The sequence below is a fragment of the Mus musculus genome, chromosome 17 (genome assembly GCF_000001635.26).
Source record: "Mus musculus strain C57BL/6J chromosome 17, GRCm38.p6 C57BL/6J".
NCBI classification, from domain to species: domain Eukaryota; kingdom Metazoa; phylum Chordata; class Mammalia; order Rodentia; family Muridae; genus Mus; species Mus musculus.
The window spans coordinates 7,678,339-7,697,248 of NC_000083.6; positions in this window are offsets into that span (position 1 = coordinate 7,678,339).

The window sequence follows — 18,910 nt, forward strand, 5'->3', positions numbered from 1 at the left end:
GGGTTAAATTTCTATTTTCATGCTCTCGGTGCCAGGGTTGACAAAATGTTGACAGTTGTTGAAGTGCAATGACCAGGGGCTGGTGAAAATATTCTCCCTAATGTGGTGTATGCTTTGAATTTCTCTGATAAGAATTAGGGGAAAACAAAGAAATGGCAGTGGGTCCTCTCTCTTCTCTGTGCCCTAAAATGAGACAAAATGGCCCCAAACAAAACCGACTAATTTGTTTCACCAAATTGGGTTTTGCGAATATTACCCATAGCCACTTCTACACGCTGGGCTTTCCTGCAGCTGAGCATGGCATGTGGAACTGGCTCTCAGTGCTCATCTGCCTCTAAGTTCTATGATAGTTAAGTCACGAAAGGAGATGGTTCTTAACTTCAGGAGCACAGGCACGAGGTATCCAAGGGGGGATGCATTGGTGGAGAGACCATTGCAGGTCTGAACCCCTCTCTTCTAACCAACTGTGACCCTTGTTATATCCTCTCACCAGAGAGGGTTTCAGTTTCTTCCTTTCTCCAGAGAGGATCCTGAAAGTCACAGTGCACTGTATGTTTGGAGATAAATAAGATCAAGGCTGAGAGACTAGTCTTTCCCCATCTCCTAGAACAAGATAGTAATGGCACACACCAAGTTTCCGGTCACCCATGGGGCTTTCACTTTGGCTTCTCTGCCCCGCCTCCTGGAAGCTAACAAATCAGGCGTCCTGAGAGGAAATTGTTGAAAAGAAGAGTAACAGCTGCTGGCTGTGGAGACTGTTGTCACAATGTTTCTTAATTTCCCAGATAACACTGCACGGCAAAGGCATTCTCTACAGAGCAGACAGACAGTCAGTCAAACAGGGACCGCTGGGTGACCGTGGGGAGAAGCCTTGGCTTGAGTTCCGCTAGGTTCCATCTCTCTTTCTTTCCGGGTGGGACTTCCCATCTCACCTGGATGCTCAGGGCGACCTCACCCTGCTTTCTCTCTCTTAACCCTTCTCAACTATTGAGTATAACAGAAAAAGATGCCACAGGCTCACACGGTGTTTAGAATTTCTTCAAGGTAACAAATAAAACAGAAACCGTACATCTAATATTTCTTAAATCGTAGTTAATTGTCTTAACTATGCTTGCCATAGTTCTCTGAGTTTTATTTACGTAGTTGAAGAATAAAACATGCAACTTCTATTTTTTAAAGATTTATTTATCCTTATTTGATGTGTATGAGTGCTTTGTCTGCATGTGTGTATATACCTCACATAAGCACCTGGTTCCTTTGGAGACCAGAAGAGGCCATCAGATCACCAGGAACTACAGTTATAGATGGCCGTGTGGGTGCTGAGAATGGAGCCCAGATCCTTGGAAAGAGCATTGCTCTTAGGCACTGAGACATCACTCCAGCCAGACATACTAGTTATGAAAACCAACCTTCTTGGTCTTCAGATTAAAATCTTTACTGGTTCTCGTTACAGCTGTAATGTGACATGGCCTCCAAGGTTCAGGCATTCCAATACTTGGTCTCCAGATGGGGGCCCTGTTTGAAAAAGCTGTAGCATCTTTAGGAGATGGGGCTTCCCTGGAGGAAGAGAGTTTCTGAGGGCAGATGCCAAGGATTATAGCTGAGTCTAGTTCCCACTAGAGTCTTCTGTCTGCTTCCTGACACCCCAAGCTGTCTTGCTCCTCTCTCCTTCCTGCTGCACCTCACTCCTATCACCCACAGGGAACATTTTCTCACATCCTTTTATCTAGCATTTTGGTCTCCTGCATCTGCAGTGGCTCTCTTGACTTGTACCCTCCTTGTCTTTAGGTGATATTTCAGCCTGGCCTCTTGCTTCCAAGGAAGCTCTGTGGTATCTACCCACTGGCCCATGACCTTCCCCAAACCCTCCACTCGCTACTCATGTGGCATACTCTCTAGTCCTCACTAGACTGGAAGTACCCAAGAACAGGCTCAGGGTTGCAACTTAGGGACAAGATAAAATTCACTTAGGGATATATCCATGAATGATGTCTGATTCCCATTCTGCTTGAAATGTGTTCTGTCCTTGCCCACCAGCAAACTTGAGTCACCCCTGAGCATCCCAGTTAGATGCTAATTCTGCTGTGAAGTCCTCCAGCCTCCCTGCCTAGATGCGGGAGACACCAACGGATCCTTCCCTCTAAGGTGGGTTGTATACATCCGTTTTCCCCATGTTGTTCCCCAAGGACTCTTCCAGTCAGCAGCTATAAGGTACTTGCTTTGTTCTTGTGGAAGAAAGAAGAGTCACATGGCTACGTGACAGAAAGTTCTGGATTATTACAAATAGAGGAAGTTCAAGTCTGGGTAAGAGGTGCCTGGGATGGTTCCTGATGTTCTTTGCCTGGGACACCTGGCGGATGTCACGTAGAGTCCTAGAGAAGGGCTGCTGTGTGGAGCAGCTTCATCCTTACCCTTCTGGAGTCCTGTGGCTAAGCAAAGCCTGCCAAGTCTCCCCACAGCACTGGCTAGCTTGACTTCCCTCCCTCCACCGGCTTTCTCTTATTTTGGAATTCTTTTTCCCAGTCTTTGGTCCAGGCTATTGCCAAGCCTGAGACCAAGTCCCAGAGTGTCACTCTTCAGGAATGTGAAATGATTCTGGTCCCAACACGGCCGCTTAATCACATACTACACGAACGCTGGGAGCTTATTTAAGTAAAGTACAGTTTCTCCTTTTCGTCCGTCTGCTGCTTTCTCCAAACAAACTCTGGGAAAGACTGCACCATCAGCAAGTTGACAATTTGGAACTGAAGGTGAATGGAGAGTCTGGGATTCCATGTCTCCATTGCCTGAAAAAATAAGAGTTTTTTTGAAGTATTGAAATGTGCTCTTGGTGGTGTCTTCAGTGGGCACTCTTTCACTTTTCACAGACCAACTTGAAGCTAAAAAAATTATTTTCTATTTATCGCCGTAAGAATTTCACTGAAGACCCTCCCCCTGCCCCAGAGGGCAACAAGGGCTTTCCTACCATGAAAATTGTAAGAAAGAATCATTCTGCTCTCTTGATTACCCAGCCTGTGGCTAAGCAAGGTGACACACATCACAGTGTCACCATTAGAGGCCTGTCTTAGTCAGGGTTTCTATTCCTGCACAAACATCATGACCAAGAAGCAGTTGGGGAGGAAAGGGTTTATTCAGCTTACACTTCCATACTGCTGTTCATCACCAAGGAAGTCAGGACTGGAACTCAAACAGATCAGGAAGCAGGAGCTGATGCAGAGGCCATGGAGGGATGTTTCTTATTGGCTTCCTTCCCCTGGCTTGCTCAGCCTGCTCTCTTATAGGACCAAGACTACCAGCCCAGAGATGGTCCACCCACAAGGGGCCTTTCCTCCTTGATCGCTAATTGAGAAAAATGCCTTACAGTTGGATCTCATGGAGGCATTTCTTCAACTGAAGCTCCTTTCTCTGTGATAAGTCCAGCTGTGTCAAGTTGACACAAAACTAGCCAGTACAAGGCCCCTTCAGTTCTGGATGATGGGAAGTAGACATAGGCTTGGGCCCCGCAGTCCCAAACCCTTAGTTTACCAAGTGAGATTCCCTCCTTGCTTGGGAGTGGCTTCATGTGAAGGCATTTGACATTACATCAGATAACACTCACATGAAACACATGAACCACGTTCCTACCATCGGTTCTGTCATTATGGCATTACGACAATGACAGTTGGTCCCTTGGCTACCTGGCTACTAAGACAGCCATGACGTGCACAGCCATTGCTACATTCCCGAAGGAGTGGACAAACACACCACCTAAAATTTGGAAGATGTAAGGAAAACTTAAATGTTTTGACAATCCCATTATCCTATCTCTACAAACTCATGGTGTCCACTGTGATGGTAATATGGCTTTCAGTCTCTCTCTCTCTCTCTCTCTCTCTCTCTCTCTCTCTCTCTCTCTCTCTCTCTCTGGTGTGGTTCACTTTAAGGAAAGTCAGAAACTTAGAAGCCTCAAAAGATCTTTCTTGCTTTACGGGATAGACATTAGAATATCTTCTATTCATTCTTTGATCCCAGAGAGACTGCCCACTCACTGTTGTGGGAGAGCAACCTGTCTTGGAGTGTTTCAGACTGTGATGTTGCTTTAGTTGTGGAAACTGGTCCTTACCAGGATTATTCTCCCTCCAGGTTAGGAATTGTATACCTGAAGATTCTTGTTCCGAAGAATGTGTTTATGGGAAGGTGTTGGGCAGGTGAACCTTGGAGGTTCTACAGAGTAAGGGCCGGAGTGTGGCTGAGCTCATTTGAGGCAGCACACACATAGATGGTCTGAACTGAACCTGTCCAGTTGCCTTTTTGTTTGGCAGTGGGTCTCCAAAGAGCTGACCCTGGCCTGGATCTGGGAGCTGGTCCTCGGTGGAGAAAAGATGGGGCCACAGGCCATGAAACCAAGAATAAACATCAAAACCAAACTGAATAGAAGGAGTGAGAAGTGATTTGACAGAAAGGAGAAATAAATCTTCATCAAGAGACTACATGATGAGCAGTCAGAAATAATATTTTTAAATAATATAAGTAGCTTATTTCCAGAATCTAATTAATATTTGCACTTATGAGTCTAATTTAGAGCAAAGAGAAGGGGGCAGGGAAGGGAGCCCAGTAGAGCCTGTAAGGAGTTGGGACTACGCAGAGTTTCTGGATCTTGACTTTGGGTGGTGAAGGAGTTTGAAGGCAGACTCATCTCATGAGAAGTGGAAGTGGAGCTGAAGAATTGTCAGAAAGGAAAGAAGACCAGCAGTTGATGTTTGAGCTGTGGTATAGAACCATTGAGAGAGGACACAGGCTTGAATGTGGGCAAACAGTATGGGGTGGAGGTTGGTGAGGTGGCAGGAAAGATTTGGGTTCTTCCAGGAATTCTGTCTTAGTTTCTCCTTGCATTCATGAGTAAATCAGTATCATGGCTAGCTCAGGGACATTACTAACAGAGCCACATCTTGACAGGTTTTATCTAACATCAACAATTACCACACAGACAGCAACAGAAAGACACAATGGCTCAAGACACCTTTATCTGCCATGTGGGACAAAGGAACAAACCTGAGGGCTTCCAGGTCCACCTCTCAAAAAAGGATGGTGTCCTCTATAGGAGACAAGTTGTCTCCTGGGACACCAGGCGAACACGAGATCCATCCCTTGCCCAGAGGCCAAGGATCAAGTCTGAACTCTGCATCAAGATGGGGCTGGCCCTGAATGGGCCCTCACTGGCATTTCCTGGAAGCCTATTTAGTTCTCGAGGTTCAGCTGGCACCCAGGGATGCTCCTGATGCTGGAAGGAAACCAGTCGAAGAATAAGATGCATATCCAGAGCTTGACCTCTGCTCCGTGTTTAAGTGATACATTTAGCTACTTTTAGAGTTTCCTGAATTGGCTTATTGTGTTGTTAGGGTTTTTATTACCTTATTTTTCCCTCTATTACTGGTAGGAAAATACACGTTTCACATTTTCCTTAAATGTCATTCTCTCTTTTCAAGGGCAAGAAGGAATCTGTTCTCTCTCTCTCTCTCTCTCTCTCTCTCTCTCTCTCTCTCTCTCTCTCTCTCTCTGGTGTGGTTCACTTTAAGGAAAAGAATATCTTAAAATTTTAAATTAGACTCATAAGTGCAAATATTAATTAGATTCCGGAAATAAGCTACTTATATTATTTAAAAATCTGCTAAGTAGGCACCAAAGACTTTGGCCACAGGACATGGAGGTGCTGGCTAGTTTTTATAATACCAGAATACTAGGCAGCCTGGGGTAGGAGGGGGGGAAAGTCAACAGCCTCATCCAGTGCTGAACCCGGGAGCCAATGTGGTAAAATATAGCCATGTGTGCAGTAATAGCACAAATGTTACAGACATAACCAATTGCTTCCTGATTGGATTTAAGATCCTCACCGTAAGAAGCAATTCATTGCTAATGATGTAAATCTGGTCAAGGACCCATGCCTGGGAACTTATAGGTTTCAGGAATGAACCTACTTTTATTGTTTCACTAGACAGGCATAGTGTCAAACAGCCCTCTAAATTAGTATCTCTAGACCTATAGGTCAGCACAGATGAGTTAGCTCTCAGGCCTCATTAGAGAAGTTTTGTGTACACTAACTAGATGGTGGTTAGTGAGTGTCCTTACTAACCACTCAAAAAAGTGTTCAGCCAAGTGCAGGACATCTATATCTGAGGCTCAGGGGAAGAGGGGGCAGAAAGTTTATACAGGGCAGTAGTTGGGGAAGACCTGAGCCAAATAGCATCTTCTGTATCTGTCGGGACAGTTGTATGCATGGACATACACCGTCTGTCACTGCCCGCAGAAGACCTGCATAAAATCAAGCCAGTCAGCACTCCAACATGAGGGGGAAGGGCTCATGAGCCCTAACCCCTAGCTGATGAGCTTCTGATAGCTGATGCTTGAGGGAGGAGAAAAGAATAAGTTTTCTTTAAGGGACGTGGCCCCTGGTAGGTCAGCCGTGCTCCAGTGGATAGCCCCAGACCCACGCACATATGGGCAACACCAGCTAGACTCAGTGGGTTTAAAAAAGAATGGGAGACCAAGGAGCCAAAGGGATCTGCAACCCTATAGGTGGAACAACATTATGAACTAACCAGTACCCCGGAGCTCTTGACTCTAGCTGCATATGTATCAAAAGATGGCCTAGTCGGCCATCACTGGAAAGAGAGGCCCATTGGACATGCAAACTTTATATGCCCCAGTACAGGGGAACGCCAGGGCCAAAAAGGGGAAGTGGGTGGGTAGGGGAGTGGGGGTGGGTGGGTATGGGGGACTTTTGGTATAGCATTGGAAATGTAAATGAGCTAAATACCTAATAAAAATGGAAAAATAAAAGAGTGGGAGGGGTGGACTGGGACATAGGAGGAATGAGAGGGAGGGACAGAGAGTGACTGTCATCAAAATACATTGTATGCTTGTATGATATTCTCAAATAAGCATTAACTTCTTAATTATTCACATTTGACCTATTAATGACATACTATTAATAGTTAATAAATTCAATATTTAAAATCAACTATACAGAATCCACCTAAGCGCCCATTGATAGATGAATGTGCATATTCATATACATGTGGCTTATATGTGGAATGGAGTACTTTCTGGTCGTAATAAAGAAATCTCTGGCCGGGCAGTGGTGGTACGCGCCTTTACTCCCAGCACTTGGGAGGCAGAGGCAGGCGGATTTCTGAGTTCGAGGCCAGCCTGGTCTACAGAGTGAGTTCCAGGACAGCCAGGGATACACAAAAAAACACTGTCTCAAAGTTTAGAGCTAAGACAAAAAGATGGACCATCCAAAGACAGCTCCACCAAGGGGTCCATCCCGTAATCAGCCACCAAATGCAGACACTATTGCATACGCCAGCAAGATTTTGCCGAAAGGACCCTGATATAGCTGTCTCCTGTGAGGTTTTGCCAGTGCCTGGCAAATACAGAAGTGGATGCTCACAGTCAGCTATTGGATGGAACACAGGGCCCCCAATGTAGGAGCTAGAGAAAGTACCCAATAGCTGAAGGGGTCTGCAACCCTATAGGTGGAACAACAATATGAACTAATCAGTACCCCCAGAACTCGTGTGTCTAGCTGCATATGTAGCAGAAGATGGCCTAGTTGGCCATCATTGGGAAGAGAGGCCCCTTGGTCTAGCAAACTTTATATGCCCCAGCACAGGGGAAAGCCAGGGCCAAGAAGTGGGAGTGAGTGGGTAGGGGAGCAGGAAGGGGGGGTATAGGGAACTTTTGGGATAGCATTTGAAATGTAAATGAAGAAAATATCCAATTAAAAAAAACAGATAATAAAAAAATGCTGGAAAAAAAAAGAAAAGAAAAACCCTGTCTTGAAAAACAAAAACAAAACAAAAACAAACAAACAAAAAAATCTTGTCTTTTACAGAAATACAGATTATTCTAGAAGCTATTATGTCAAATGAAATACATGAGATACATAGGGAAGTTATCACATGGTCTTATTCATATATGGAAGTTTAAAAAAGCTGATCTCACAGGAGGATAATGTTTAGCATAGGCGGAGAAGGTTGGAGCAGAGGATTACAGAGAAGTTGGCTGCGGGGTATAAAGTTACATATAATTGGGAAGAACGTGTTCTGTGCAATAGCAAGGTAATCGTGGTTAACGCACACTCTTGGTTCCTCCTCTTGGTAGTGGGTGGCCCACTGCGGACTTGGGAGAATTTCAAGAGAGAAAAGGCTGTCTGACTCCTGCAGCTAAAACACAAACCATCATGTTTTAAACTAACAGAATTTTTAAAAAGTTGCTTGAAGAATTTTAACCTCAAGTATTTCTAATATGTTGAACCCATTAAAAAGTGGTGTATTGAGATTATGGTTTTTATAATTTAATCTATTTTCAAGTCATCTTGCCCAGTGACTCAGGGTGTTAGGTTTAGGCGGAATGACCTGTTCTGTGTGCTGTCTGGTGGCCAGTGTTTATCCCACTCAGCTCTCAGCCTGGCCTCTTAGAGGGGGTGACACATGGATCTCTCCCTCAGTGAGACTGGCCCCAAGCTTGGGTAGCAAGGAAGGATCTCAGAGACCCTCCGGGCTCCATGGCTCTAGCTCAGAATACCCAGGCCCTCATCTAGAGTTATGGGCCTCATTTCTGCATCAGCTTAAGTAGCTCCTTTTTAAATTTTCTTTTAACAGGATATGTATGTTTTGTAGACATCTAGTTTAAATGAGAAGGCTCTCAGGAGGCAAAGGATCCGGTTTCTCACCTTCCCTCCAGGCCAGGACCACTTAAAATAAGAAAATTCTAGAACCCAGGCATCCATTTATTTACTCACGTGAGTGTCAAGAGTCATGAAACAGCCTGTCCAAGAGGCTGGCGAGGAATACGATTGAGGGCTGGGCTTGGCAGAGATGGAGTAAGTGGAGCGCTGTCACCAGCCTGCGGCTCACATGTGTGTTGTCTGTGACGTAACATGGGCAGTGCTACCTTAGGTTACAAAACTATAGCATGCTTGCCAATACCTAAAATTAAAAACTTCACTTGTGTACACACAGACACACACACACACAGACACACACACACAAACGAGCACACACAGGAATAAGCGACCCAGAGCTTGGAAATTTCTACATAAGCTTAGGAGGTTCAGGCAACCGCCTGCTAGGATGAGCTAGAGTGGGGGACGCCGGCCTCAAACAGGCACATGCTTTAGGTTCTCCCAGTCCCCACCGCTATCCACCAGTGTGCCCAGGAATCTGCCATTACCAGCTAACCTATGCGGTCATTTGATTTGGTGACCCCTGTGGTAAGCTGCTGTCTAATAGAAACAAAAATCCTGTCACAGATGCGAGCAGTGTGTGTTTCAGAACATCAGAAAACAGAGAGAACAGCTAATGTTAGCCACTTACTACTAAATTATGCAAAAACGCTACATGGCCTATATTAACCTGAGGAATGGAATTTATTTTTTTATACAAATCTTTAAAATCTAGTGTGCATGTTGCTCTTGTGGTGTATCTCAAGTGACATTTCAGCTGTCTGGTGACAACTTGTCCTCAGTGGGGATGGGGTCAGCCATGAAAGGAGATGGTGGTGTGAGTATAGAGTGGGCAAACATTAGAAGGTTGGATACAACGAGGGCTGATCTGATGGCCGTTGCTCTTAAGGAGGAATTTTGCTACTTCTCTTTACGGAGAATTAGAAACTTTTTAAAGGTGTCCAGTTCAGTATCTTAATGCTTGTCACTGTAAGTGCATTTTAGACATATTTGTTCTTATGCCATGGCATATGTGTGTGGCAAACAGGTGGGCAGGAGCTTCCAGTAGCTGCTGAATGGGCTGAGATAGTGGTTCTCCACCCCCCTAACGCTGGGACCCTTTAATCCATTTTTCTCATGCTGTGGTGACCTACAACCATAAGATTATCTCGTTGTTACTTTATAACTGTAAGTTTGCTTCCGCTATGGATCATAATGTAAATATCTGATATGCAGGAGATCTGATATTTGACCCCCACAGGGGTCATGACCCACAGGTTAAGAGCCACTGGCTTAGCTCTAGGGTGCTTTCATGAGGGTTGAAGAGGAAGAGTGGGGAGATACTGGACCTGGGGTCTCATCCAGCACCACAAAAAAGACCTCATCAGGTTTCTCAGATGCAGGCACCTGTTAGCTACAGAGATGCCACTGTTTCTGCATGGGCACGGAGGTAGTGGGTGGGGGAAGGAGGGTGAAGGCAGGGGTGGGCTTGGAGCTACTCCTTCATAATACCCTGATGTAGAGCACGTGAACTAGCCTCTTCCACCCACGGTCTCTGCTTTGCACTTGGAGTTTTCCCTGCCACTCTGGTTCGTCTTGCCTGGGTCATTTATTTGCCTTAAACCCCATTATTCAGGGTGGGCTGGTGAAGCTGAGTCTCAAGTGTGGTCATACTTGGCTTTCCAGAGGCCTTTGAAAAGAAGTCAGACACAGTAACGTAAACATTCAAAGGGGTGTTCGGTCACCACGGAACTCCAGCAAGCTCATGTCTAGTAAGTAATTATGGACTTGGCGGTACAATTATATTCTGTTTTAAATTACTGCTAAACCCCACTTTTTTCTTTTTTAGTAAAAAAAGTAGGGCATTATCTTCTGCAGAAACAGATTTTCTAGAAAAGATGCAATTGACTGTGAAGAGAGAATTTTCCTCCCCTAAACCTTCTGCCCAAAGTGACTGCGCTTACTCATTCCCCATCATACGCCAATCTCTTAGCAAAGGGACATTAAAGCTTCCGGCGCCCATGACTTACACGGAATGAAGACAAAGGCCTCCGTCCCAAGGCTGGCCGCCTCGGACTGTGTTGTGTTCTGTGGTTAGTTCTTCCAATGGAGATCGGGTGGAATTTACCAGAACAACATATTTCCTGAGTGCTTTACAGTCTCCTCAGAAGTCACTCCCCCCCACACACACCACTGAGTTACTGACTCTCTCTTCCTCCTCTTTTCTGCACAATTTCTTTTTTCTTTTAGTTGGTAATTGATGGTTGCTTACCTGTCAATCAGCTAAGACCTTTTAAAGCCATCCCAACCACAAATGACACCAGAAAAGTTCTTTTAATGAATTCCTTTGATGTGAATCTTATGTGTCCAGGAAAAGTCGGGGACAGAAATTCACCCAAATCCAGAAATATTTCCAAAGACGTTCCCCAGGGTGTGTTCAATTAAGATGTTATGTTAGAACCTTCTGCAAATTCCATTATACTCTGCACTCTTGTCTGGAAATGCCGAAAGGGTAGTCAGAGGAGCTGTGGTGGCAAGTAAACCAGGGAGGTGGGGACAGTGGGCCGGAGGGACAGATGGACTCTGGGGGGGGGGAACAGAAGCTGCTTCCTAAGCCAATGCTTAGCCTTCATCCCACAGAATGTCTGGAAGAGGAAAATCATCAATTCAGTGACAGGCACCCGGAACATCCTTTACAAAGGGAGGCTTAAGGAGGGAAGCCATCTCGTGGGGAGAGAAGGGCATGAGGTGTGGTGCAGGTGTGTGAGAGAGGCAGAGACAGACAGACAGACAGACACACAGAAGGGGAGAGAGAGAGATTGATTCCTCAGTAAGCTGCTATAATTGTTCTGTTTTTTCTCAGAAAGTTCAGGAAGCAAGCAAAGATTGCTGTTATTCCAGCAATGGTCTTGAAGTAATTCCACCCGACATTCAGAAAGAAATCATCTCTCCACATCTGTATTGAGTATCTGTCCCTCACATTCCTTGTGGTGGTTCACAACAACCTTTAGGCAGCAAATTAAAGGGCAGGGATGACTCTAAGAATCCCAGCAATAAAAGATGGCGCACCCCACAGGATCACTTAGGAAAGCTCAACGTTTGGTTATTTGCAAAAAGGATTGATAATCCTTAGAGAAGCCAACGTAGCCCAGTGAAGGACCACAGGGCTGACAACATCCTTAAGCCTAAAGAGCTGAGGGATGGGAGAAAATCTCACTGCCTGAAGCCTGAGGAAGAAGAGCAGGTGGGAGCTACTGATAACCTGCCGCTCTCCATGACTTCCTGCTTGCTGACTCTGGATATGGGAAGGATCCCGAGATTGCCCCTAGAATCCCACTCGCCCTAGACATTGAACAAGAAGCCCCAGAACCACAGGCCTTGACTCTGGCAGGGTCACACTGTCAACTTCTCTGAGGACAAAGGGACACAGGCCAGCTGGCTCATAGTTGAGCCCCTGGGATCTGGAGGTGCAGAATTGACCTGTGGCTTGGTTATTGGGTAAGAGGCTTTCTTAAAACAGGATTAAGCTGCCCATTCTAGGGATGGAATAGTCACAAAGGCCAGCTTTGACACCAGAGGGTAAACTGAGGCAAGCAGCCAGCCGGTGGGTGGTCAGTGTGGAGAGGGGCTGATGGGGTTGGTCCAGATACTGACAAGGGCTGCTGCCAATGGCAGCCAGCAATTAGAGAAGTTACTCAGCAGACTTTACTCTGAGGGCACAAAGCTTAATTTACTGGGGCTGACACTCCTGTGGCCAGCAAAAAACTCTGAACTCTTTTAACTCGTTGGGACCAAGGAGCAAAGAGACACACACTCTGAGTGGATGAAACAAAGGGCAGAATCCAACAACTTCATAACATACATACATACATACATACATACACACATACATACATATATACATACATACACAGACCTAAAATCATACATTAAATGGTTTAATAGGCTCTAAGCATTTCACACATACACATACATAGATATATACACACAATTGTTGGATGGAGCAAGCTCAAACACATACCCAGACAAGCTTTACACACACACACACACACACACACACACACACACACACACACAAACCAATTTGATGGATGAAACAAAGATCCAACATACTATCACACAGACCTGACCTTACACATATACACACATACACACAGTTGATAAATGGAAGGAACAATGTTCCAATAACTTTATTTTTTCTCCCATAGTTTGTATACCCTGGTAAAATATTTCAAGTAGTATAAAATTACAATGTGATCACATTTTAGCTATCTTCTAGTGAATGATTTTGAAAACCAGTATGTTCTCCAATACCTTCACAAGAAGTAACTACACTGTACAGGTAAAGAAAACCAGGTCTTCCCAAGAGCCGCATACACTCGTAACGAAGCAACTTGTTATAGATTAACAAAGTGTAAGCAAGCAAGGGAGTTTTCTCAGCCAGTTTCTCTTACTGGCAGGCAGAAATTTGTGGTTACAAAGAAGGGAGTATTATTAATTATCTTTAAAAGTAATCTTGTAAGAATTGTAAAAGAATTGCCGGGAGGTGGTGGTGCGTACCTTTAATCCCAGCACTTGGGAGGCAGAGGCAGGCGAATTTCTGAGTTCAAGGTTAGCCTGGTCTACAAAGTGAGTTCCAGGACAGCCAGGGCTACACAGAGAAACCCTGTCTCGAAAAAACCAAAAAAAAAAAAAAAAAAAAAAAAAAATCTTAAAAGAATCACAAATCTGAACTTTTATATAAAAATCAGTCATACCTACCTTAAATCCTCAGAATGCGTTTCTACTCATCAGCAATTCTTAATAAATCACATTAGAAAACTGAGGGCAAAACTGGGTATAAGAAATCAGTCATCCCCTGTCCAGCCTCAGTGAGAGTCACGTCAGCCAATGCTGCCATTGTTCTTGTTCCCTGACCGTAAAACGTCCCTAGCTTAATTGATAAGAGTGCGACTTTCTGAACTTCAGATTGTTTCCTAAGATTTTCTACATCAAAGCCACGAGTGAAAACATCTCAACCTAGCTTCACTAACAATTTTATTTTTCCCAAATGTTTCCTAAAGGTAGTAGTCGTTGCTGGCAATCTACGTCTCTAAGTTCTTTCCCAGGGGAGTGATTGAATCATTAATCTGCTCCAGCAACAATGCCTGAAAGAGATCAAGAGTATTATTGTGAGGGCCAGAGAGAGTGCCCAGCAAGGGACTGGAAGCCCCCTTAAAGTTTTCATACAATTCTTAGATTAAGAGGGACGTGAGGGCAGCAAGCAGAATAGAGCTCCATAAGAGCATGAAGTCCTCAGGACATGTGGTCCTTGAGGTCGAGCCACACTGAGGCTCACCCACTGTGACTGTGGTAACTGATGGGACACATTCCATGAGTTCTAAAGCCATTTGCTATTTCTCCTGAATGACCCTTGTCAGAATAGGAGGTGCTAGTGAAGATGCTGGGGGTTTTTTTCCTTTGGTACCCAAAAGTATGTTTGAAAGGCCAGGTAACCCAATTCTGTTAGTCAGGGGCTTCAGCAGGCCTTAGAGGTTGGCATCACAACCACCAGGAAGAAGGAGGGGAAGAAGGGGAGGAAGAAGAGAAGGGGGAGGAAGAGAAGGAGGAGTAGGAGGAGGAGAGGAGGAGGAGGAGGAGGGGAGGAGGAGGAGGAGGAGGAGGAGGAGGGGGAGGAGGAGGAGGAGGAGGAAGAGGAGGAGGAATAGGAGGAAGAGGAGGAGGAGGAGGAGGAGAGGAGGAGGAGGAAAAGGAAACCAGAAATCCCCAAACCTAGGGGCAAGAATAGCATTTGCAAAAGGCATTACTGAATTGATTACTTTTCTGTTGCTGTGATGAAACACCATAGCCTAGGCAACTTACGGGAGAAAGAATTTACTTAGGCTTATGGTTCCAGACAGTAAGAGCCTATGAGGTGGAGATAGCCTGACAGCAAGCAGCAGGCAGATAGGCGTGGGGCTGGACCAGGATGCTGAGTGCACACATCTTGAGTTACAAGCACAATGCAGAGATAGTAAGTAGAAATGGCCAGGGTCTTAAACACTCAAGACCAAGTGCTCAAATACATGAGCTTTTGGAGGTCATCCCATTCAGACCATCAGGTATACTGATGTTCCCTTCAGTGGCTGTCCTTTGTGGACAGTGCAGGATATAGATCATCTAGCATCTGACCAGGACCAATTGTTCATGCTATGACTGCCTTTGGCCTAAATGACCCTCCAGCACTTAAGGAGAACAATGTGCACAGGTACAAAGTTCCCCACAACCAGCCAGCCCAGTGCGTAGCTTTAATGATAAATTCCCAAGAGTAGTTTCACATTAATTTGTTGGTTTATTTACATTTTTATCATTTGCCTTATTTCTTATTTATCTAACCTGGAAAGATGCATAGTCATATGTTCTTCGAGTGCCAGAAAACAGGCCCTGGTTAGTGTTTTCTATAATAACCCAGGGTGCCCAGGGTTCTGAACTGTATGTCACTCTAAGTCCCACAGATTTGGAAAGTGTAGGAGGTTCATGGAGAAACTGAGGCAGTTCTGGATGACTGGGATGCAAGCCAAATGTGCTGTAAAGCACTCTGGCATCACCCACACCAAAGGAAGAGGTTGGAATGGGTTGCTGCTTGGCACAAGTTTCTACTCAGGGATCCTTATCCGAAGCTACCTCGAGTCCTGCTTGGATCCTAGCTTCCTCGGCTCAGGCACACAAACTCCCAGCCCAGGAGCCAGGCTTTTCCCCTGACATTGAGGCAAGGATCACTGGTAGCCAGAACTGCTACTTGGAGTGGCTTTCTCATAAGGGAAGCATGGCCTGGCCGATACCAACATTTAGCTTGGCTTCCATTCTAACACTTTCGATATTTCCAAACAACTTCGTTTTCATAGCAAACAAAAGTCAAATATCATTAAGATGGATTACATCGGGAAGGAAGTGGTTGCTTGCGAAGTATCTGGTCAGTTCTTGGCCATCTGGGGTGTGAGCCAGGGCTGTGGGCCTCTTCTCCTAAAGCTCACACTTTCGACAACATTGGGCATATTCAGGATTGTGTTGTCATAGACAGAGCTCACACACACCACTGAGCACAACAGCAGAACTGTGTGGGTTGCCTGGTGGCTTCCTTGTGATGTACATATGAATTATTCAATATTGTATCATCCACAGACTTAACTCATTCCACTCCATGAAGTAGGGACGAGTTTTTAGTTACAAACTGGCTGGGCAGATGGAAGTTCATTAAAATTGTTGTTTACCATTATTTCGATCTCATCTTGAGCGACACTCGGTTAGAAACTGAGCACGCGCACGCGTGACTTGTGTGCTGGCTGGTTTTCACTGTCAGCTTTACACAACCTTGAATCTCCTGGGAAGAGGAAAACTAGGAATTGCTTAGATCACACTGGCCTGAGGCATTGTTTCAGTTGCTCACTGATATAGGAGGGCCAAGTCCACTATGGGGAGCGTCATCCCTAGGCAGACTGTCTTGACCTGTATAAGAAAACTATCTAAGCATGATCAAAGAGCAAGATAGTAACAATCTTCTGCTTGAGTTTCTACTCCAGGTTCCTTCTTCAAGTTCCAGCTCTGACTTCACTCAGTGATGGATTATTACCTGGAAGTGTAAGCTGAAATAAATCACTCCCACCTCTCACCCCTGCCCCCTGCCAAGTTGCTTTTGATCATGGTGTTTATCACAGCAACAGAAATCCAGCTAGAACAACTTGCTTTCAGTCACATTCAGAGAACACAGAAAAACTGCACAGCTTCTGTACAGTTCAGAGCTTTAAAACTCAACCTTAAAGTGACTGTCCCTTGTTCCTTAAACCTTAACTTTGAATGACCCTCCCTTGTCCCTTCTGGCCAATGACAGTGCAGAGTGAGCTCAGCTTGTGGGGGATGAAGATGCCTCTGTCTCAGTTTCAATCTGATTCTGGCTACCATGTTTAGGTGTAGCTCACACTCTTTGTCCTTGTCAGCAAATGAGTAGGGCAGCTATGAGGGTCCCTTTAGTGCTGGCTACAAAATCTGTCAATGCGTATTGATTCTTTGTGGCTAGAGGGAGTCCCTGTGTTCTTAAATGGATCTCTATGTAGGCCAGAGACCAGAGTTCATGCCCTCCTCTTGCTTCTTCTTCCTCCCTCTCTCAGTTTCTCCCTCTCTCCCTATATCCCTCTCTCCCTATATCCCTCTCTCCCTATATCCCTCTCTCCCTATATCCCTCTCTCCCTATATCCCTTAGTCCCTCCCTCCCTTCCTCTCTCCCTCCCTCCTTCTGAAAGCCACTGACAACCCTCAGGCCTATCTATCTCTGGCCTCCTCAGTCTCTTGAGAAACCACAGTTTGTCTTCTTCTCTCCTCTCTTTCCCTCATTTCCTGGTTCTTACCCTGCCATCAGATAGCAATCATCCCCGTTTCTGTGTCATATGTATAAATATGTACATAGATATGTGCACATGGTATTATATGATATGCACATGCATATATGTATATCATATAATTCTGACTTTCCTCCCTCAACACCCCCTCTCATCCTTCCTCTCACCCCTCAGAGTTAACCTTCTACTTTCATGTCAGAAAATGAGAGGAGACACGCATACTTTGTCTTTCTGAGTCTGCGTCTGGTTTATTTCACTATGATGCTTGCCAGTTCCATATGTTTTCCTGCAAACTGCATTATTTTATTTTTTATGTCTAAAGAGAGTCTATTGTGTATATCTGTGTACTACACTGTACTTATCCATTCAACATTTGGCAGATAATGTAAAATACAGAACTTTTAAAATCGCATAATCTTAACAAAGATTAATACTTTAAAAGTCAAATGTCTTTTTAAAAAAAGTCTAAAGTCTCTTAACTGTAGGCTCCTGTAAAATAAAACAAAAATAAAATTAGATATTTTCTATTCAAAGAGGGAAAAATCAGAGCACAGTCACAATCAGATCAAGCCAAAACCCAAACCCTACAGTGTAAGAGGCTCTAATGTGGGACTCACTCATGGTCTTCTAGCTCCAAAGGGATTGAACTGTTATGGATCTCAGGCCTTGCCGTCTGCAGCAAGGGCTCAGAACAGCTCCATTCCACACACGCCCCTGTCTTCGATAGACATCCCAGGGCCCCAGCATCTCCTTAGCTCCCCTCAAGTGGCGGGGGCTTCACTAACTGAAGCTGTGTCTTCTTCACCAATGGCCTTTCCTGGCCTCCCACCATGCAAACCTCAGGTTCTTCCCATGATCCCCTCCATGTCCTCATGAAGTACCATATGGGAGACACATTGCCAAGTCCAGTAATACAGCAAGTGCGCATGGACAAGGCTGCCCACATCACCTAGGAGAACTCTTAACATCATCGTCATGACCATGACCACCATCATTATAATAATAATAGTTGATTTATAAACATTGGGCCATGAGAGCCTGGCCACACTGATTGCCTTTTCTTAATTATTAAACACTGGACATTGTGTGAAGAACAGTAAAGAATAAAGTGAATATTTATGACTGGAAACTCCACACCTCTTCCTTTTTAAGGCCACTATACATGTCCAGCTCGTCAGCAGCTGAGCTGGATTTGGAGGTTTTGCTGTTGTCCTCAGGGTGCTGCTGGCTCAAATTGCTCTACTGATATCTTGAATTCAAGATTAGAGCTGAGGTCCAGCTTGGTGTATCTGGGTTTGTGCTGTGACCTGTAAGCAGGCTTGCAGACTGGCTTCATAATCACATCTTGGTTTCTTCAACACCCTTGCCCCAGTCCAGAGATGGGCTGCTGTTGCTTCCTGTACTTTCTGGGCTGCTAGAGAAAGCCACTATTCTCTGTTTCAGTTTTATGACACAGAAATTATAGTCTGACTGGAAGAGATAAGACTACATAATCCAGAATGGATGTTTCATACCAATCAATGCGATAAAGTTTCATACACACACACACACACACAGAGAGAGAGAGAGAGCTGTAAAGTTATTGACTTACAGTCTTTAAAAATTAAAATGTTAAAAATGTTGAAGTGTATGTATTTTGAGAGGAGCTCGGCAAGACGACTTCCTTCAGACACAGCTTCTAAACATAACCTGTGCTATTAGAAATTCATTGTTTTTCCATGTGAGGCTTCAGCTTTGACAACAATAAACGGCAAGAGAGAATGGAAAGGATTAAGTTTGGAATTAAGCTGAGTTTGGAATTTGCACGACATCTTCTGTTTCTCAACATTCTTTC